Below are 22887 nucleotides of genomic sequence, written 5' to 3'. Positions count from 1 at the left end.
ACTTTTTTGATGTATTATACATAGCCAGAGCCTGATGACTATCACCATCTTTATTGGAATCATTAGCAATAGTTTTGTAATTTCTGTTAACTCACGTTTCTTCATGGCCTGACCTCTGCTTATCACTTCTGCTTCATCTCCTGTGCTCTTTTTCTTTCTTTCTTTTTTTTTTTTTTAAGATTTTATTTATTTATTTGACAGAGAGAGAGAGAGTACAAGCAGGGGGAGTGGGAGAGGGAGAAGCAGGCTCCCTGCTGAACAGGGGGCCTGGTATGGGGCTCGATCCCAGGACCCTGGGATCACGACCTGAGCTGAAGGCAGATGCTTAACTGACTGAGCCACCCAGGTGCCCCATCTTGTGCTCTTTTTCCTACCCACACCCTGCCACCCACCCCAAAAATCACACATGTGGCTTCTGATGGTGGAATACTGTTTGTGCTCTTGCTCCAAGACACATCAAGTCTAGCACTACAATTACTCTGCCACTTCCAAACTGTGTGACTACAATAAATTACTCTATCATCTTGTGCCTCAGTTTCCTCATTTGTAAACTTAGAATAGTATTAGTACCTTATTTGGTTGAGAAAGAAGTAAGTGGCGAATGCTTGGTTCATGATAGCTCAAATATTCTTTGGTGCTCTGTCATTTGGTAGCAATGACCTATTCCTATTCAGGGACTCTTCTGCTCCGTTTTGCACTCCAAATCTGTTACTATGCTTGGGACTTAATGTGGGTGCTTAAACATTTCAAATTCTGCTTTATGAATATGTATGATAAAAGGAATTCGTTTTGATAGAGTACTTGTACATGTAGATTGTTGCATAGCTGTTGAAAAATTAATAACAATTTTATTAAAAATGTTCCTATTGCCTACAGACAACACAGATGCCTCAAAGTATCTCTACAAATTTTATACTGAACAACTGAGAGATATATGTGGATTTGTTTCTTCCTGTAAAAAAAATAAAAAAATAAATAAAAAATAAATATGTAAAAGGCCCAAAGGAGTCTCTTTCATTTTACTTTGATTGTTTTCACTACAAGGAGTACATTCTAGAATTCTCTGGAAGTTCATCCCAGATGTGACTCAAGAGGCGGGCTGACCTGTGTGAGGAGATGGAAATGCATTCCTTCACATTCAGTTCCTTGCTCTGGCGGTTATCACCTCTAACAGGATCTCTGTGCACTCAGCCCTCAGCCCATGTCTCTCACAAACTGCAGAAGGCTGCAGGAAGGCTTTAAAAGGTACGTATTTGTTTTTCCAGGGATTAATGACACCCTTCTTTGTCTAAGTAATGAATTTTACATTGCGTATTTTAAACCTGAGCATTAGTTAATTGCTATAATGCATCTAACAATGTGATTAAAGCTCATTTCCATTAGATCAATTGTCTGATTAATTGGTTACCAGTTAGCCTCTCCAGGTATAGTTTTTCTCTTGTAAGCACTAAAAACAACATCTTTCCATGAGCCTCCAAAATGCATACTGTAAGCCAGTTGCCACAGCCAAAATGGAATTATTTATTTAAGCATTTTATTGGCATCTGAATGTTTGACAGTTGTGGCAAATAGCAACATAACAAATACAGAGAAGTGTTTTGGATGTAAGTTTTCCTCTTTTGACACTTAATTTTGCTGTCACACATTCACTTCAAAACCCTCACTGCGATCTACAGAATCCCAAAACATTCCCATCATCTGTTTGTTTTCCTTATTTCTCCATTAGATTTCCCTTGACTTCCCATAGACACTGTACTCTGTTCAGTTTTCTTCACATCTAAATCTTTTTTTTCTAATGTCTGTGGATAAAAATGAATAAACCAACAAAACATGCATCAGTTAACTAAAAGACCACCAAAATTTAAATATATATGCTCATATAAATATATAAAACCCAAGACTGTCACTTGGTTCTTTTCTGCTCACTCAGCAAATCAGTCAACATATCCTTATATTTCTCATTTTCTTGTCCTTCTTTTTCTGCTGTTTCACCCTGGGCTTCATCATTCTCTGCCCATATGACTGCAGTAGCTTCTTACCAGGTCTCCCAGGCTCTAATTTAACCACATTGCTAGTTTCTTCTATTCAGTATGGCTGGTGTAACTCCCCATTTGCATCTTGGTCATTTCTTTGCTTAAAAACTAGTAGTGCCTATTATTTATTTATCAAAGTGAAACTTTTTAGCTCTTCAAACATAAAGTTAAGTACTGAGTTCGGGCCAGTGGAATGTGAGCCAAGGTGATGTGCCCATCTGCATGCCTAGACCACAAAACCTGCCATACCCCTGGTCATATGCTTCCTCTCTTCCATCATCTGTTGGCTGAATGTAGGGAATTCAGTGCACAACTCTGAGGTGATGGGGGGGGGGGGGCTGGTGAAGAACAAATAGATTAAAAAGATTAGTGTCCTTGAATAACTTCATGGTGCAGGGCTCTTTGCCCCCAAATCCCACTCCTGCCGTTGGCTTCTTACATAAGCAAGAAAGAACATGTTATTTTGTGACGACAGGGCTTATTTGTTGAAGCAGTTAGTCAGTTAGCCTCATACGTATCAGTTATGTGATACCAGCGTTGTCAGTGCAAATCAAGATTAACAAACTTGTTGGGAGATTAATATGTGAGTTTGGGACTTTTTGTTTAGTATTTTTATTAGTTCCTTGTGTGTGGCTTTTGAACATAACAGTCTTGTATTTTTATAATTCTTTAAGCAAATGATATTTAATCTTGGTTTGGAGCATTTGAAAATGTCTATTCATTTTTTTATTCATTCATGCATGCAACAAACATTTATTTAGCATCTATTTTGTCCCAGGTATTACATTTATACAAACAGGAAAGGAAAAAAACAGGTTATATTTTCAATTAAAAAAAACTTAATGGATTATATTACAGTCTTACCTTGAGCCCATTTACTACTTAATTGTCATGCTCACTATAAAACCTCAACAACGTTATCACTCCTCTCAGAATCCCAAGTGATTAGAGTCTCATTTTCAGGCCTTATCTGAGACACCAGAATTGTTCTGCTGCCTGATTCTTCCTAGGGTTTGATGCTAATGGAAGAGATTTTTTTTTTTTAATTTTGATTCTGAAGGAAGAATTCTCTTTTACAGAATTCTTACCCATGTACAAAATCAACATAGATTTTCTTTTGCAAGCACCCATTACTTTAGGCATTTCTTTTCATGACTTGAGTGTTCTGATGGCAACACCATGATAAAGGAAGCACTTCCTATCACTTCTGGAAGTTGAATTTTTGAAGTTAGGCAAGTAGGACTAGGGACAGGGAAAGGAAATCTAATCTGACATGGTCCAGCACTGAAGGAGTTGTCATTCTTGGCCATTTCTGCTTTCAACCATCCTTCTCTCTGTCATCTGATTAAAGTCTCTCTCTCTTACCTGAGGGTTTAAAACTGACATTTACTAGCTCACCACTTTGAATTCCACACTTTGGGTAAAATACAAAGGTCAAGAGGGTCTTCACACGATTTCAAAATCCTATTTTGTTTCTTGATAGCACCAGTGGTTCATTCTTCACTTTTCCTGCTATTAGAAAATATATATGCCAAGAGCTTTAGGTTTGACTCCTAGGTTCCTTAAAATAAAACGCTGACTCATCATTTACTAGGTCAGTCTTGTCAATGCCATTCTTGGGTGTGTGTGAGATTGTTAGGCAATCCCTCATAATATCTTTCACAGTCTTTCTGAATGTCTAGGAGTGGAAGTATGTCAAGAAAGTTCAAGAGAGGGGGGAGGGATATAAAAAGAAGCCTGAAATTTGGTTTCTGAGCCTGGCTCTGGAATCACACCTGAAAGCTATAGGGACCAGCCACCATAGACACTACATTGGTAACCCTCTTTGTTTTTCCCATACTTTAATGGGCTCAATAAAATGATGACACTCATCCCATTGCTTTTTCATTAGTTGTTTGTTTCCCATGCTTGAACAAAAGGATCACATGCTAACTTTGAATCAAATATATTCAAAACAAATATATCCAGTAAAGTTTTGGTGACTAAGGAAGTGAATAAGTGGAGTGTCGTTTACATTTGATCATCACTCTAGTCTAACAGGATGAAATAATCGAGCTAAAGACTTAGTCACTCTATGAGCACTGATTTCCCAGCTAGGCTTTTTATAAAATAAGAGTAGGAAAGGAAAAAAAAATAGTAGCAAGAAAAAGGAGTTAAGGATAGAACAGTATAGATGGGGAGGGATAGGTGAAGGCTTATTCATTAAACTAAAGAGAACAGAAGAGATCAAAAAGCGGGAAGAGATAGGATTTATAGATGCAGATAGAGACAAGGCTATGAAAGAGATTAAAATGTTGGTTGAATCAGCCAGTAAACATTATAGGCAAGTAGTTCTCTGACCTACCTAATAGGATGTTGTGAAGATGTAGTAGGGTAAACCACAGAGTTTCTCAGAGGGAGGCTGCACTGTAGATAAGAAAGTCCCATTATTCCATATTATTATTTTCCTTTCATGTTGGGCGGATGTACCAGTGACAGTTGGAGTTTCCTTTCAGCCAAATAGCTCCCATATGCTACATAATGCTGCTGCTGATTAAAATCCTATGGAAGATTCAGGCTGTATCTGGAACAATAGCAGTCTGAATTCGATTTATCAGTCTTCTGGGGAAGCAAAGATAATCAAATTTCCCCCTTCAGCAACTTTGGGGCCAAGCCATTTGCTGAGATGACAATGGATGTGAGTCGAACACTTTCAGTTTGTACACCTGCTGCCTGTTAATCACAAGTTTCTGACATTTTGTGAGGGCTTTTTCCCCTAATTCACATCTTATTGGCTTTATCATTTAAAGGCAAGGGCACTTCTGTAAACTAGTTATAGAGACATGCATGAAAAATGAGGGAGATCACTAGGGAGACAAAGTTATGGGTGATGTGAGGAAAAACACAATCTTTAGTCAGAGAAATCTAGGTTCCAATATGCTTTTTAATTTATTAGTATGTGACCTGAACAAGTGATTTAAGCCCTCTGAGCTTTGGTTCCCTTACCTGTAAGATGGGCATAATGATATGTATATCAGAGGATTGCCTTGTGCATTAAATTACATACGTTGTTTTGCTGTGCATTCTGGAAAAATCTAGATAGTGAGAACTGAAAAAAACTCTTGTCATGAATACTCCATTGAAACTCCTGCACCAAGAGACTTGGCCAAACTTTAACATGGCTTCTCCAAGCCTAAGGCCTCGTGTCCCTGGGACAACCCTGCCCCCTTAGGAGTTTCTGCCTGGAAAAACTCAGGGCTTAGAATATATTGTTTGCTCTAGGCAACACCTGATCTTGCTTCCTTACAGCATTTACTAAAAAAAGCCTTATAATTGTAAATCTTTTCTCTGACCCTTTGAGATGTATATATATCTCCTACAACTCAGGAGTACCTATCTCAAGGTCTTGTAAGCCATTCCTTTGAAATGTAATCATCAGGAAGAAGAGGGCCTATTTCCCCTAGTCTCTATGGAAGAATGGATTTCTCCAACTTCAATAATTGTCAGGTAGCAGAGACAGCTGTCTGGCCTAATCACATTTACAATGGCCAGTCCTTTGTAATTTTGAGTCCCCGCTTCGACTTCTTCCCTACACCCTCATTCTCTCTTTAAAACGCCCAGGCTGTTAAGCATCCAACTCTTGATTTCGGCTCAGGTCACGATCTCGGGGTCATGAGATTGAGCCCCGGGTCAGGCTCTGCACTGAGCGTAGAGTCTGCTTGAGGTGATTTCTCCCTCTCCCTTTGCCCCCTCCCCCTGCGCAAGCTTTCTCTTTCTCTCTAAATAAATACATAAAATCTTAAAAAGAAAGTTTTTTTCTTAATATGCCCGGTCCTACTGAATGGGAGAAGCTATTTGCAAATGATGTATCCAATAAAATGTTAATATCCAAAACTCACACATCTCAACATCAAAAATACAAATGTCCAGTTAAAAAGTGGGCAGAGGAATTGATACATGAAAAGATGCTCAGCGTCACTATTTATCAGGGAAACGTAAATCAAAGCCACAGTGAGATATTGCCTCACATTAGTCAGAGTGGCTAGTAACCAAAAGACAAGAAATAACAAGTATTAGTGAGGATGTGTAGAAAAGGGAACCCCCATGCACTGTTGGTGGGAAGGTACATTGGTGCAGTCAATATAGAAAAAATTATGGAGGTTCCACAAAAAAATAAAAATGGAAATACCATACAATCTAGAGAGTATTATGCTAAGTAAAATAAGTCAGGCAGAAAAAGACACATACCATATAATTTCACTTATATGTGGAATCTAAAAAAATAAAATGAATACACACACACACACACAAACACACACACACCAGAAATAAACTCATAAACACAGAGAACAAACTGGTTGTGTCAGAGAGGGGTGGGTGGGAGGATGAGCAAAATATATGGAGGGGATTAAGAGGTACAGACTTCAAGTTATAAAATAAGTAAGTCACAAGGATGAAAAGTACAGCATAGGGAATACAGTCAATAATATTATAATAACTTTGTATGGTGACTACATTTATTGCGGTGAGCATTCTATAATGTATAGAATTGTCAAATCACTCTTGTACACAAGAAACTAATACATCATATGTCAACTCTACTTCAATTAAGAAAAATGCCCAGTCACCTCTGCAAATCAGACTGGAGCTCAGCTCTTTCCCCTACTGTCAATATTTACTGAATAAAATCTGTTTTCACTGCTTTAACTAATGTCTGGCTTTGTTTATCTTTGATAGTTGAGGCTGGCTTTGTGGTGACATCTACCAAACCTCTGCCCTATGATCTCTTTTCATGATGTGTGTGTGTGTGTTCTCAAGGAGAGGGTGAGATTGAATCTTGTCAGGAAAGGTCATGGGAAGAAATTGGGAAAATGTGAGAAGGTTGTTTGTTTCCTGATCTGATTCTGGCAATAGGCCTGAGGGCTAGTTTCTGCATATAAATTTTTCAAAGGTCAAAAATATAACTTAAACAAGCTTTCATTATTTTAGCTTAAACCAAAATGGAATTTCAGGTGGATCCAGCTTTAGGAAAGGCTAGATGCAGAGATTTAAAGGATGAAATTAGGACTCTATTTCTCTCTGTAGATCATGCTGTCCAATAAAATGCTTTGTCCAGTACAATAGTCTATGTGACTATTAGCACTTGAAGTGTGGCTAATGGCAACTGAGGAAATGAATGTTTTAATTTAATTTAAATGAATTCAAGTATAAAAAGCCACATGTAGCCAGTGGCTAATTAGACGGCACAACTCTAAATCATGCTGTGCTTCCATCTCGTTGGCTTTATTCTCAGACTGTCTTCATATGGTGTCAAGATGGTCCCTGGAAGCTCCATACTTACTGGTCACTAAAGATGATGATGTCACAGAAAGATAGAAACCATCTTGTCTTCAACAGCCTCATCAACTCCTGAGAAGGAGGTTGCTCAGGTAAGTCATAATGTGCAAGAGGATGGACACTTTCATGGTCCCCCCTGAGTCACAACCTACTGTGGGTCATTACATTCACTGCCCTTCCAGAATTGCTTTGAGTTTGGGGGGGCAGTTATCAAATGGTGGTTAAGACACTTTGTGAGACAGGGCAAAAGTAGTAATACCCTGTGGGCTTGGTGACAAAGTGCCGCACAGAATTAAGGTCTAGAACATGACCATAGAGAGGAGTTGGCACCTAAAGTCCTGGTCAAGCAGCAGTAGAAACTATACTTTATAAAACAGTGTCCTCAAAATAATAGCAGTAGCAGCATCCAAGACACATTCAAGAAACCTCATGTGTGGAGAGCAATAAAGAGGGTAGGAGAGTGAAGGACAATAAAAACATGGTAGATGCCATATGGCTTCTCTAACTGGTATTCTGCTTCACAAGCACATGATAAACACTGCAAGAACTTTCAGAGTACTGGGGAGATTTTGGTAGGAAGCTGGAATATCTGTGAGTAAAGGTGGGAGATAATACAGGAAATAAAACTTTACTATTAATATGACAATAGCTGTGTTCAAGGGCTGGTAAAGCTGTGACATTTGGATTCCATGTTAAAACACTTGGAATTATTAGGTGTTTGAATTTTAAGACCTGCCATTACCAGTGTGTATGCACACACACACATACACCCACATTCATTCCTTGAGTGTTCTATGCTTTATTGATATTGGAGGAATAAAAAGACATTTTAGAGTTAACTTCCAACTTAACATATCCTTTATAACTATGAGGGCTCATTTTCTGAAACCCTAAGTGTTAGAAAAATTCATGTTGGAAGCAAATTCATAAACAAGGACTAACATTCAGCCATTCTACAACAGTATAGCCATCCTAGTGTTAAAATATAAAAATGCTTTTGGATGGGTTTTATATAGCAACTTTCTTGAGTCCCTCAAGTTTTCTTCTGCTCCTTATTGCTTCAGCACTCCTGCCTCTTGCCACAATCCAGCCACTGAAGGGTTAACTTTCAGCATGGCCAGGGTCTCCAGCATCAAGATACTGTTCTAAACCAGCTGAAGTTCATAGTCAGCGCTCTTGCCAATCATTTTCTCTAAAATCTGAATTGCTAAGCACCTTTCCAAGGAGATCCAAGATGATCAGTTCATGCTCTACCAGCATTGTATTTTGCCTGTTTCTACTCATCCACCTAAACTGTTACCGATTTGCTGATAACATAACTTTTATATCCTCTTGTGATCACAAAGACAATAATGGAATATTTAAGACATATTTCCTTATTTAGAGAAACCACAAAGTGCTTTATAACCAACGAATATACTAAAATGGAGTTAAAATTTGATTTTGTAGTGATGCAGCCCACAGTGAAAATTTGAGAAAATGGTGCAAGTCTGACAGAAGACCATCTTGTCTAAAGAAAGCTGCCATTGGTAGCTGTAAGTTAGATAGTCATGATTAAAACTTTATGGATAGATAGGAGATACAATCAGCTGCAACAAAAACTATGATCAATAAGCTTTATCATTTCCAATCTCATAGCCTGAAGTCTTTACCTTACAGTTAAACATGTGGGTCATGGGTAGAGAAATTCATGATGTGATTGGCTGAGGATGCTCATATTCTCTGTGAAGAACTCCTATGTCCATGGTTTTGGCCTTCCTTCTGGAAGTGATACCTGCTTTATATTTATATATAATTTATATCCATGTTGTCATCTTGATGGTATATAGCAGTGTCTTGTCAAATACACATACACACACATACACATGTGTGCATGTACACACACAATTTTAGTTATTGAGGTACATAGTTTGTTTAGTTAGATCATGGTTAAACTGTTTTTGGAGATTTTTGTGGTGGCCAAGTGATTAAAAGGTTTGGAAAAAGCTGTGGCCTTAATTCAAGACAGATTGGATCAATAATTCTGAAGACAAAACTGTGGCTGTCAATAAGTCTAAAACCTTGAGAGGACCAGAGAATGTTTCAGCGTTAGGCCACTGGTAATAAGAATACATTGTTTTGCAGTGTTTTGATGGTTTAGATTTTTGGCAGCTACTGTAGTATAAGTCTCAACTCTGTTGCCAGCTGATAGACACATCATGCTGGAGATAAATCAATGGATTCGAATAGGTTCTTCACTTCTTTTCTTTAGACCATCTTTTCTCTTTCTTCAGATGTATATCAAAACCTAGAGCGGTGACTCTTGTCTCTCTACCTCATTACCCTAAAACTGTGAAAAAAGTTTTAAGTTTGTGAATTCCAAATGTGAACATCTCAGAGGTCAGACTTCTCTAACTCACAATCATATCACAGGACAGTAACACAGGAGCTAGCAATTTAAATCTATACTGCTTAAATTTGTTTATGAAGGAAAATTATGGCAACTGCTGTGATTGCTGAAAATCCAACCTCAGCATTTGAGAGCAAACTCATTTTGAGTAAGATATTTAAAGAAGAAAGAAGTGCCATATGTCATCAGCTGGCATAATTTAACTTGCAAATCACATGTTGGCAAGAGGTAGCTGGCAGCAGATGGCTGAACTCTACTGTGTTTCAGACCCCAGACCTATCCTTTCCCATTTTGTGTTGGAAATCTAATTAAATACCTTTTTATCACCATCAGATTAATTATAAACAAGTCTTTTTATCTGGTTGGAAACTGACCTGTGTTTAACAAGCTTTACCCCTAGTGCTCTATTTTTTCAAGATACTGAAGAAGAATTTTTTTTTCAAGCTGAAATATGCAAACTACATACAACTAATCTTCATATCTTAAATCCCATGAGCTACTACTTAGGCCAAATATGAGGCATTTATTTGCTATTTAGAATATAAACTGCTATTAACGTAAGAGTACCTACTAATTTAATTTCAATACTTTTTAGTTAATTCAATGGAAATTATTGAAAGAAAACTTTCTTTCAAATAATCCCCCACTTTTTAAAAAGTTGCATTATGCCAGTTTGCTTTTACAAAAGACCTACATTTGTACCTGTTCTTAACTAATTGAAAGAAATCTCAAAATGATTTTTACTAAAAAAAAAAAGGCAAAAAGTGAAAATAACATTCGGCATTTGTTTTGCAATGAGCCAAACCATTATAGGGGCATCACACACCCCAAGCAGTGACAGTGGCGCCACCAAGCTTCTTCCCCAGGAACTGTACTCAATATCTCAGCATCAACCCACCGTATCTTTGAACTGTGGCTGTAAGCATTTGTGCTTTATTTATTTTGTGCATCCATTAGCAAGATGTGCCCTAAGGTATCAGAAAAGCCTAAGAGAGGTTATTTTTGGGGTCTGAGAATGCTAAAAAACTTTTCCATATAAATTAATGATTATTGCTTCTTCGCTTTATACCATTTTGACTTATGAAAGGTTTCAGAAACACTCTGCTTTTGGATAATGGGGAAAACCTATATTATGTTTGTAGGTGTGTTTGGGAAGTATTTACTGCTTGGTGTTCTCTGGGCTTAGATCTGTGGTTTTTTTGTAATGTATTGATTTTGAAAAATTCTTGGTCATTACGTATTTAAGTATTTTTTCCTTCTCTCTTCTCTTTATGATTCCAGTTGCATTCATCTTAGACCATTCAATATTGTCCCTCATCTCTTGGATGAGCTGTTATTTTGTTTGTTTCATGCTTATCAGTTGGAAGATTTTTCTTGACCTATCTCCAAGTTTACTGTTTCTTTTCTTTAGCATGTTGATTATACTAATGAGTTCACAAAGTGATTCTTCTCTTCTGTAATCATGCTCTCCATTTCTTTCATTTCCATGTGGTTATTTCTCATAGTTTACATCTCACTTGAAATTCCATATCTATTCATGCACATTGTCTATCTTTTCCTTCAGAATCTGTGTCATGTTATCCAAAGTTATTTTAAATTGTCTGACAGTTCCAACATGTGGATCATATTTGAATCTGGTTCTGTTTATTGTTTTGTCTCTTGACAGTGTATCATTACTTGCACGTGTGTGTGTATGTGTGTGCGTGTGTGTTGTAATTGCTTATTTGTGTATGCTGCATTTTGATTGAAAGCTGGATATCTTGTATAGAACAGTAGAGACAAGTGTAAATAGTATTTATGCCTGGGAATAGGCATGCCTTTTCCTATTTTAAGAGTTTGTGTCAGTATAGCTGAGAATTGAGCTGAGTTTATTTTTTGTTATTTTAGTTTCTATGGTTACTCTCAGGGCACCACAAGCTTCAAATTTCTCTTGTCTTAACTTGTACTTAAAGTGAGGAATACTTTTCAGAGGATTTTTCTCAATATCTGCTTACCATTCAGTTTTAGGGGTTTCCTTTGTGCCTGAGAAGACTAGCTAGTCTGATAGAGAAAGGTGGAAGAGGGCAAAGGGGAGTCATTCTCTGTTTTTCTGGTTCAGTCTCCATCTGAGGCAGGCACTATACTTATGATCTTGGGAATGGAGGTTTTTTGTTTTTGTGTTTGTTTTTAATGGTCATACTCCTCCTGCAAAGGTAGGAGATCTCTAAGTGATCTGGGCTTGGGGTATTTTCCTGTCCCTCCCCGAGGCCAGAGGGTGTTTTCTTGTTTCCTTCATTTACTTGCAATGAACGTTCACCTCTGGCTTGATTGAGAGTGACAGTGTTTGTTGCTCTTTCCACAGCAGCTAAACTTTTGCTCCATAGAGAAGATAGGGGAGAAGGTTCTATGTGAAGCTTTATCTTTTCCACAACAGCTATTGTTCCCCTTTCCCATACCTATATCAAGATAGAAGCTTTCTCCCATGCTCCTAATCTCTCGTATAAGTACACAGTGAAGTTTGTGGAGATGATATACATATGTGCAATTTTTCCTTGTCACTACAGCTCCCAGGGATTCTGTATACTCATGTTAGTTCAAAGTAGGCCTTCAACAATTTGTTAGAAATTGTAGTTGAATTCTTTCAACTTTCAACAGCTTATACAGGGTCCAACATTTACCCCAAGAAAACAAATGTTCATGTCCTATTTCTCCTTTCAGGAGAATGTCTTCTATTAGATTTTGTGTTAGTTGACTGCCCTACTACCTCAGCTCTCTGATAAATCCAAGGGCAGCTATAAATTTGCAGATTTCTCTCTCTTTTAAATGTAAAGGTAGGAATGATGCTCTTTCCAGCTTTCTACATTCTAAGTAGAAATCAGATCACTCTCTCTTGTTTTATTTATTTATTTTTAATTTTTAGAAAAGATTTTTATTTATTTATTTGACAGAGAGAGGGAGAGAGAGAGAGAGCACAGGCAGGGGCAATGGCAGAGGGAGAGGGAGAAGCAGACTCTCTGCTGAACGGGAGCCTGACACAGGGCCCAATCCCAGGACCCTGGGATCATGACCTAAGCCGAAGGCAGACACTTAACTGACTGAGCCACCCACCCAGGTGCCCTCTCTCTTGTTTTAGTCACTAGAATATACAGTTCATTTGTATATTGGAGAAATAAACAGTCATTCATTCCTAGTCCCTTTTTATACCATTAGCTTAAAATTTATACATTAATAGAAGAAATAATCTAATAATGACAAAATTATTTCTGGGAAATAACCTAATACTTCTTGGAATGTTGAGCACATACCTGTGGATTTATTCTGTCAAAATACTTTGGTCCATTGGCATATAGGGCTTCTATTATGTCATCTACAACCAGATGGCATGGAAGTACCAGTTCTGTCATCATAAACTCATGGAGTGACGAGCAAGTTAATGAAACACATGTCCTTTTTTTCTGACATTAATTGCACCACCATATGATAAAAGACGTTAGAATTAAACTTTATAAGATTCTATTTTCCCTGGCAATAACAGGTTTCCCTGCTTTCTAAAAGTAGAGCATTCCTATGAAATCTTTTGTAAGCTGAAATGGTGTAAAAGGAAGAAGCAGTTGTTATTAATTTATATGGAAAAAATGTTTAGCATTCCCAGAACCCAAAAATAACCTCTCAGCCTTTTCTGATACTTTAGAACACATCTTGCTAACGGATGCACAAAATAGAGATAAAGCACAGATGCTTACAGACACAATTCAAAGCTATGGCAGCCTAATGCTGAGATGCCGAGTGTATTTAATTGTTTATAATTAATGTTTATAATTAACTTAACACTGGGGAAGGAGCTTGGTGGTGCCAGCTCTCCCTGCTCAGGGTACATTTTGCTTCTATAAGGGCTTTGCTGCAAAACAAAGATTGATTGCTATTTTAGCTTTTTTTTTTTTTTAAATAAAAGCAAAAACCCTCTTGGGATTTCTCCCAGTTAACAATAACAGGTACAAATGTAGGTCTTTTGTAGTAACAAAGTGGTGTAACACAAACTTTTGGAAAGGAGGGGATACCTGTTTTCAAACCACTATAATCCAAAGACAAGGAGAAAATCTTGAAGGCTGCCAGATAAAAAGCACACATTACATACAAAGAAACAAAAATAAGGATTGGAACAGACTTATCACTATGAACTGTGAAATTTAGAGACAAGGGAGTAACATTTTAAAGTGATATAAGAAAAAAACCCGTACTCAAAGAAAATATTTTACAAAATTAAAGGAGAAAAAAAGATTTTTGCAAAATACAAGAACAAAGAGAATTCATTATTAGCTGACCTATTAAAGATATTAAAGGGAGTTCTCCAGAAATAAGGACCAAGATATCAGACAATAAGTAGGATCTATAAAAAGAAAGAAAAAGAATGCCAGAAATGGCATTCATGAAGGAAAATATAAAATTTATTTTTCTTATTTTTAATTTATCCCCAACGCAAACATTGTATCAAAGTAGTGCATGTTTATGATATATGTAAAATGTATGGCAACAATAGAACAAAGGATAAGGAAAGAATTGGAATTACACTATTGTAAGTTCCATATAGTCCATGATTAAAGGAATATATTGTAAATTCTAGGGCAATCATTAGGACATTTAAAACCTATATAAAAAATAACCCCAAATTTGAGATAAGAGAGATTTTAAGCCAACCAATTAAATAATGACATTAAATTTGAACTGTGAAAAAACATACAAAATAAGATTTTCAGATTAGAGAAAAACAAAATGTTACACCCAACTATATTCTGTCAATAAGACCCACTTTAAATATAAAGAAATAGGTTAAAGCAAAAATACAAAAAAGATACAATGTGAAAACACTAATCAAAAGAAAGCTAGAGTGGCTATATTAATATCAGACAAACTAGACTTCAGAACAAGGGGCATTACCAGGATAATGATAATGATAAAGGGTACAAGTCAACAAATAAACAATAATATTAAATATGTATGAACCTAACAACATAATTTAAAATATATGAAATAAAACTGAATAGAATGGATAGGAGAAATACATTCACAAGTACAGTTAGAGATTTCAACTTTCAGCAATAGATTAAGCAAACAGAAAGAAATAATTAAGGAAGCAGAAGCTCTTAACAGTACTATCAACCAAATGGATCTAGATACATATAAAACTCTCCTCATTGCAGTAATAGAGTACATTTTCCTCAAGTGTGTATGGGACCTTCACCAATACAGATCTTATTGTAGACAGATCAGTATAAAGGAATAGAAATTATTTAAGGTATGCTCTCAGATCAAATGGGATTTAAACTAGAAACCAATAACAGTAGGATAATTAGAAAATCTCTAAATATGAACACTTGTATTAGTGTTGAACTAAGAAATGAACACTTTAAATAGCCCATGTTTCAAAGAGAATGTCACAAAGGGAATCCAAACATATTTTGAATTGAGTGAAAATTAAAATTGAACATAGAAAAATTTGTGGAGAGCAGCTAAAACACTGTTTAGAGGTAAATTTATAGCTTTTAGTGCTTTTATTTGAACAAAAGCAATTTTTTTTAATTAATGATTTAAGATCACACCTTAGGAGACTAGAAATAAAAAGAGAAAATTAAACCCAAAGCAAGTATAATGGAGGAAATAATAGCAGTTAGAGCAGAAATCAATGCAATTAAAACAGAAACATATAAGAAAATCAACATAAGCAAAAGCTGGTTCTTTGAAAATGTCAATAAAGTTGTTGAACCTTTAGTCAGTTGAATCACATAAAAAGAGAGAAGATGCAAATTGTAAATATTGGAATGAAATAGTGGGGACCCTGGGCTTGCCTTGTCCCTGCAACATAGCTAGATTAACATCAAATCATTTTGAACACCTAGGAAATTGATCTGAAGATTAAGAGAACAATCTGCAGAATTAGAGGGAAAGAACATAGCAGGTCTGGGGTGCAGAGACATGAATTGGTGGAGAGAAAAGCCGTGGTGCTGTGGAAAGGAGGGAGCCCTTTCCGCAGAGAGAGAAGAAAAAGAGAAAGAGAGGGGGAGAGAGAGAAGCAGGTTGGGTTCTCACAAGAAAAACACTTCCCCAAAACCATTTACTGGGGTGTCAAGAGGAACTGACTATGGCAAGATTTTGCAAGCTGTGGAGCTCAAATTCTGAGGTTTTGGAAGTCTGCACCATTCTCTGGAGTCAATCCAGGCAGGTGTGGCAGCCCTCCTGGGGAGGAGGGTGGACAGTGTGGTGTAGAGATCCCCTGGGTCACACTGGGAGAGAACGCTCCCCTTCCTGGAGTGAATTTGGAAGGGGGTATATTGCCTCTTCAGGACAAACGATCCAGTGGGCACCATTGAGTGGTCATTCATCAGCAGGACACAGAAGCATTCACAGAGGGCAGATAACCTAGTTGCTGCTTTTTGCTGTGCTTCATCATAAATTCCAGGGCTGTGGACTGCTTTTCTGGGACAAAACAGCACCAGACACAGTGCAGAGAGGCTCTCCTCCAGAGGAGGGCAGTGGGTCTGTGCCTTGCTGGGTCCTTTAAGATTTGGAGTTTTGAATCCCAGCTACTCACCAAAGATAGAACTGTGGTGACAGTTAACATAATGTATTATTGGTTTCAGAGGTACAGGTCTGTGATTCATCAGTCTTAAATAATACCCAGTGCTCATTACAACACATACCCTCCTTAATGTCCATCACCCAGTTACCCCATCCCTCCACCACCCTCCCCTCCAGTAACCCTCAGTGGGTTTCCTCTGATTAATAGTCTCTTATCGTTTGTCTTCCTCTCTGGTTTCATCTTGTTTTTTTTTTTTTCTCTTCACCTATGATCCTCTGTTTTGTTTCTTAAATTACACATGTCAGTGAGATCATATGATACATGTCTTTCTCTGATTGACTTATTTCACTTAGCATAATACCCTCTAGTTCCAACCATGTCATTGCAAATGGCAAGATTTCATTCTTTTTGATGGCTGAGTAATATTCCATTGTATAAATATATACCACATCTTCTTTATCCATTCATCTGTCGATGGACATCTGGGTTCTTTCCATAGTTTGGCTATTGTGGACATTACTGCTATAAACATTGGGGTGCAGGTGCCCCTTTGGATCACTACATTTCTGTCTTTGGGGTAAATACCCAGTAGTGCAATTGCTGGGTCATAGGGTAGCTCTATTTTCAACTTTTTGAGGAACCTCCATACTGTTTTCCAGAGTAGCTGCACCAGCTTGCATTCCCACCAACAGTGTAGGAGGGTTTCCCTTTGTCCCCACATCCTCGCCAACATCTGTCATTTCCTGACTTGTTAGTTTTAGCCATTCTGACTGGTGTGAGGTGATATCTCATTGTGGTTTTGGTTTGTATTTCCCTGATGCCAAGTGATGTTGAGCATTTTTTCATGAATACAGCATCCTTTCTTGATAAAAATTTTCAAGAAAGTAGGGATAGAAGGAACATACCTCAACATCATAAAGGCCGTATATGAAAGACCCACAGCTAATATCATCCTCAGTGGGGAAAAACAGAGCTTTTCCCCTAAGATCAGGAACAAGAGAGAGATGTCTACTTTCACCACTGTTGTTCAACATAGTACTAGGAAGTCCTAGCCTCAGCAATCAGACAACAAAATGAAATAAAAGGCATCCAAATCAGCAAAGAAGAAGTCAGACTTTCACTGTTTGCAGATGACATGATACTTTATGTAGAAAACCTGAAAGACTCCACCAAAAAATTGTTAGAATTGATATATGAATTCAGCACAGTTGCAGGATGTAAAATCAACGTACGGAAATCTGTTGCATTTCTATACACAAATAAGGAAGAAGCAGAAAGAGAAATCAAGGAATTGATCCCATTTACAATTGCACCAAAAACTATAACATACCTAGGAGTAAACCTAACCAAAGAGGTAAAAGATCTGTACTCTAAAAATTATAGAACACTTATGAAAGAAATTGAAGAAGACACAAAGAAATGGAAAAATATCCCATGCTCATGGATTGGAAGAACCAACATTGTTAAAATGTCTATACTACCCAAAGAAATCTATCCATTCAATGTAATCCCTATTAAAATAACACCAGCATTTTTCACAGAGCTAGAAGAAACAATCCTAAAATTTGTATGGAACGAGAAAAGACTCCAAATAGCCAAAGTAATATTGAAAAAGAAAAAGGAAAGCTGGTGGCATCACAATCCGGACTTCAAGCTGTATTACAAAGCTGTAATCATCAAGACAGTATAGGCACAAAAACAGACAAATAAACCAGTGGAACAGAATAGAGAACCCAGAAATGGACCCACAAATATATGGTCAACTAATCTTTGACAAAGCAGAAAGAATATCCAATGGAAAAAAGTCTCTTCAACAAATGGTGTTGGGAAAACTGGACAACAACACACAGAAGAATGAAATTGGACCACTTTCTTACACCATACATAAAGAGAAATTCAAAATGGATGAAACATCTAAATGTGAGACAGGAAACCATCAAAATCCTAGAGAACACAGGCAGTAACCTCTTTGACCTTGGCTATAGCAACTTCTTATTAGACACATCTCTGGAGGCAAGGGAAACAAAAGTAAAAATGAACTTGAGACTTCAGCAAGATAAAAAGCTTCTGCACAGCAAGGGAAACAATCAGCAAAACTAAAAGGCAGCCTACAGAATGGGAGAAGATATTTGCAAATGACATATCAAATAAAGGGCTAGTATCAAAAATCTATAAAGAACTTATCAAACTCAAGACTCAAAAAATAAATAATCCTGCAAAAAAAATAACAATCCAGTTAAGAAATGGGCAGAAGACATGAACAGACATTTCTCTGAAGAAGACATACAAATAGCTAACAGACACATGGAAAGATGTTCAACATCACTCGGCATCAGGGAAATACAAATCAAAACCACAATGAGATACCACCTCACACCTGTCAAAATGGCTATAATTAACAACTCAGGAAACAATAGATGTCTGTGAGGATGAGGAGAAAGGGGAACGCTCTTACACTGTTGGTGGGAATGCAAACTTCCCAGCCACTCTGGAAAACAGTTGGAGGTTCCTCAAAAAGTTAAAAATAGAACTACCCTACAACCCAGCAATTGCACTACTAGATATTTATCCAAAAAATACAAAAATAGTGATTTGAAGGGGCACATGCAATCCCCCACCCCCAATGTTTATAGCAACATTATCAACAATAGCCATACTATGGAGAGAGCCCAAATGTCCATTGAATAATGAATCAATGAAAGAAGATGTGTGTGTGTGTGTATATATATATATATATATATATACACATATATATATGAATATTACTCAGCCATTAGAAGGAATGAAATCTTATTTGCAATGATTGGATGGAGCTAGAGTGTATTATGCTAAGTGAAATAAGTCAGTCAGAGAAAGGCAAATACTATATGATCTCATTCATATGTGGAATTTAAGAAAGAAAACAGATGAATATATGGGAAGGGGGAAAAGAAAAAGAGGAGAGAGGGAAACAAACCATAAGAGACTCTTAACTATAAAGAAAAAAAAAGTGAGGGTTGCTAGAGGGGAGGTGGGTGGAGGATGGGCTAAATGGGTGATGGGTATTAAGGAGGGCACTTGTTGTGATGAGCACCGGGTGTTACATGTAAGTGATTAATCACTAAATTCTACTCCTGAAACCAATATTACACTAGATGTTAACTAACTTGAATTTAAATAAAAACTTGGAAGAAAAAAAAGAATTCAATGCTCATAAATTCAACAACTTATGTAAGATGGACACATTCCTTAAATGATACAAACTGCCAGAGGTCACTCAAGAAAAATAAATAACCTGAATAGATCTATAGATCTTTATAGCTATCTCTCCATATATAGCATACATGTGTATCTTTTAAACAACCTGCCCTTTGCTCCAGAGGAAAATACTTTTTTTTCTTTTCCATAACTATTTATTATAAAAGCATTCTTGATGAATAGTATGGAACAAAGATAGTCAATTTCTCTACTTCTAAGATGTGCAGGGTACAAGGGGCCCATGGAGAATTTTCTCCTAATAGGATGGAGATGATCCAAAGATGGTTGAAGTTTTTTAGACTCTGGTTCTCCTTATATCTTTGGTGTAGTTCTCCAGAAGTTCCAAATGAGAAACTGAGGGCCTGGGAATTTTCTAAGTCCCCTCTTTGTTGGATGGTCTTGAACAACAGTTTCTGTAGTTTCTGTCTCTTCAGCAGTGGAGACTGCAGAGAAAAATGCATTCTACCTTTCAGTTGTTTTCTATTTATCTTTTAATTCCTTTCCTTATGTATCTTAATGAAATACATCAAAGTGAAAACCTGAAGCATCTGGCAGAATTTTCTGGGCCTCCCTTCTCTTAAGTTCTTAAGTCCTAGATACCTTAGCAGCTCCAATTATTTTTGTGTGTCTTCTGTCCTATGAGATTTTCCAAAGCTCTATTGGCTTTTCTTTCTTTCTTTTTTTTTAAAGATGTTATTTATTTATTTGAGGCAGAATGAGATAGAGAGAGAGAGAGCATGAGAGGGGGGAGGGTCAGAGGGAGAAGCAGACTCCCTACTGAGCAGGGAGCCCGATGCGGGACTCGATCCCGGGACTCCAGGATCATGACCTGAGCCGAAGGCAGTTGCTTAACCGACTGAGCCACCCAGGCGCCCCGCTATTGGCTTTTCTGTCTGTTAACAGAAGTCATGAGACTCCTGGATCAGAGACAAAGAATAGTCTCTTATAACAATATCAGTAGGCAGTGTATCATAGCATATTTTTCTAGTTTCAGTTCTTCAGACCCTGTCACCCAGAGGTCAACACAAAGGGGGCCAGTTGCCACCTGCACATACAGCAATATGTGTAATTCCCTGGCTTAATTCTTAGCATTTAGCCTCACTCCAAAAATTGCCCTGAGAGAAAAAAAGGGGCAGAGTGTCTGCTCCCTTCTCTATGGTTCCAGTGTCTCTGTGATCTTAACTCCTCAAGTTCTGGTAGCTTCAGCCAGTCTCTAATGCCTTAAATCAGAAGGTTCTTTCTTTTCTTTCTTTCTTTCTCCTCCTTCTGCTGCTGCTTCTTCTCTTCTCCTTCTTTTCCTTCTCCTTCTTCTTCTTCTTCTTCATCTGGCTCTTCTACTTTTTTTGAGAGGAGTATTGGTTTCTGAAAGTAATTCCACCTTAGCTGCTTGTAAGATTCTTTAATTTAGTCACACTTCGAATTATATCACATAGTAATTTCTTGTTTATTTTCCATCTTATTTAGGAATATAAGCGCTATAAAATCAGGTTACTTTGGCTTATTCACCAGTGAATCCCCAGTGCCTTAAAAAGCACATAACAACTTAGGCATTTAATAATATTGAATAAATAGGCAGCTGGATTCATTTAGATGAAAAATAATAAAGCCACATTAAAAAATTTACATCTAGATGCTTACTGACATATATCTAGTAGTTTCTACTACTTATATCTCCATTGATATATATTTTCTCAGTAAAAATAGTTCATATTTCCATAATAGTTCATGGCTTTAGCACATGGGTTTATTAGTACACAGATATGTCTTTAGTTCTAATTAGGAGGAGATGCATAAGTGTTCTGTGAGTTTGAAAATAGTTATTTTTTCTCTATGACCTAAAAGAAGGTGTAAATGAATAGAGATTATTTTATGCACATGTCCTGTTTCTTCCTGTCCTTGTAGAATACTTTCAACTCTCTTACAGCTTCATGCTTGCTGCCTTCTTCCTTTCATCAAAAGCTGCATTCATTTTGGATCCAGTTAAAAAGTTACCTTTTATAAAGGTCTAAGACATTTTTCTGGTGATTCAGTTACTCTCATCTCTATCTCCCACAGCTCTGTGTGTGTTCTTCTGCTATAGTCCCTATTATATTTTATTTATTTTATTTTATTTTTTAAAAGATTTTATTTATTTATTTGACAGAGAAAGATAGCAAGAGAGGGAACACAAGCAGGGGCAGTGGGAGAGGGAGAAGTAGGCTCTCCATGGAGCAGGGAGCCCGATGCGGGGCTCGATCCCAGGACCCTGGGATCATGACCTGAGCCGAAGGCAGACGCTTAATGACTGAGCCACCCAGGCGCCCCTACATTCTCTTTAGTTAATTGCTTACATGTTTGGTTTCTACCTGATTACTGAGTTTTGTGGGGGTTTTTTTGGTTTGTTTTTGTTTTTAATAAATATCTTTGGGTCCTTAGTACCTAGCACATGGTCAGGCACATCAAAGTATCTTAGAAAGTGTTGGTTGGATGCTTTAGTAAGCTTAGAATGTTATCAATCTTAGGAGTATGTACATTTTTAAAAGACAATAACAAAATGAAACTAATTTTGGAATTTTGATGAGCAATCAGTTGTGTATAGAAGCTATGGGAGAAGAGGAGAATCAGTGGAATCCAATATTCTGTTTATTCCTGAACTTGCATACTTTAAATCTTTTTTCATAATGAATATCCTTGGAATCAGCCTTGACTTTTAGGGAGGGGGGTATGGGCTGTCATCTAGCTGGTGTGATTTTAACAGAACCAGCAAGATTCTCCCCTAACTCTCCTCTATTTGTGTTCAAAATTCCACATATAATGATCTCTTGCCTTGTTTTAGGTTTGGAATCATGCTGTAGACCAATCTTAAACAAAAATGTTTATACGTAGGGATATATATCAGTTTACTAACCCAGATGATGTCTCTTCATGATAAAAGAAGTCTGGTCAAGTGAAATGGTACATGCCTGGAGAGGGGTATGAGCAGCAGAAAAGGCAGAAGAGATATAGCAAGGATAACAAAAGGGGAAACCAAAGACCAACGGTGAGTTATTGACTCCTTTGTCAAAGTTTAATCTTCTCTTGAGATTCTTTTTTTATATTGTATTTTCTTAATCTGCCAAAATAAAAGAAAATAAATGAAAAGCTAATGCAAATAGTGCTCTAAACATCTCAAGTGTTTATTTAGTGGAATATTATGTTATGGTTCACATGTTGAAAAAGTTAGGGTTTTGAAAAGCATGTGAAGGCATTTAGTATGAGAATAAATTTACAGAGAGATGAAATATTTTCTGTTCTAACTACTCAAATCACATATAAATATAGGTATTTTATCTTACTTTGCTCTTATTACTGCCAAATTGAATTATAATAGTTTAATGTAA

General features: G+C 37.1%; 1 long non-coding RNA gene across 1 annotated transcript; it reads left to right on the top strand.

Moving 5' to 3' along the window:
* The first annotated feature begins 1059 nt into the window (after positions 1 to 1059).
* On the top strand, positions 1060 to 22534 carry LOC116633527. The gene is made up of 3 exons (XR_004299754.1): positions 1060 to 1245; positions 7306 to 7441; positions 22344 to 22534. It is a non-coding gene; the product is annotated as an uncharacterized LOC116633527 (long non-coding RNA).
* Positions 22535 to 22887: the final 353 nt, after the last annotated feature.

This window comes from Phoca vitulina, unplaced genomic scaffold (genome assembly GCF_004348235.1).
Source record: "Phoca vitulina isolate PV1807 unplaced genomic scaffold, GSC_HSeal_1.0 scaffold8, whole genome shotgun sequence".
NCBI classification, from domain to species: domain Eukaryota; kingdom Metazoa; phylum Chordata; class Mammalia; order Carnivora; family Phocidae; genus Phoca; species Phoca vitulina.
The sequence above is the reverse complement of the archived record's forward strand: the minus strand, read 5'-3'. Positions and strand labels throughout refer to the sequence as shown.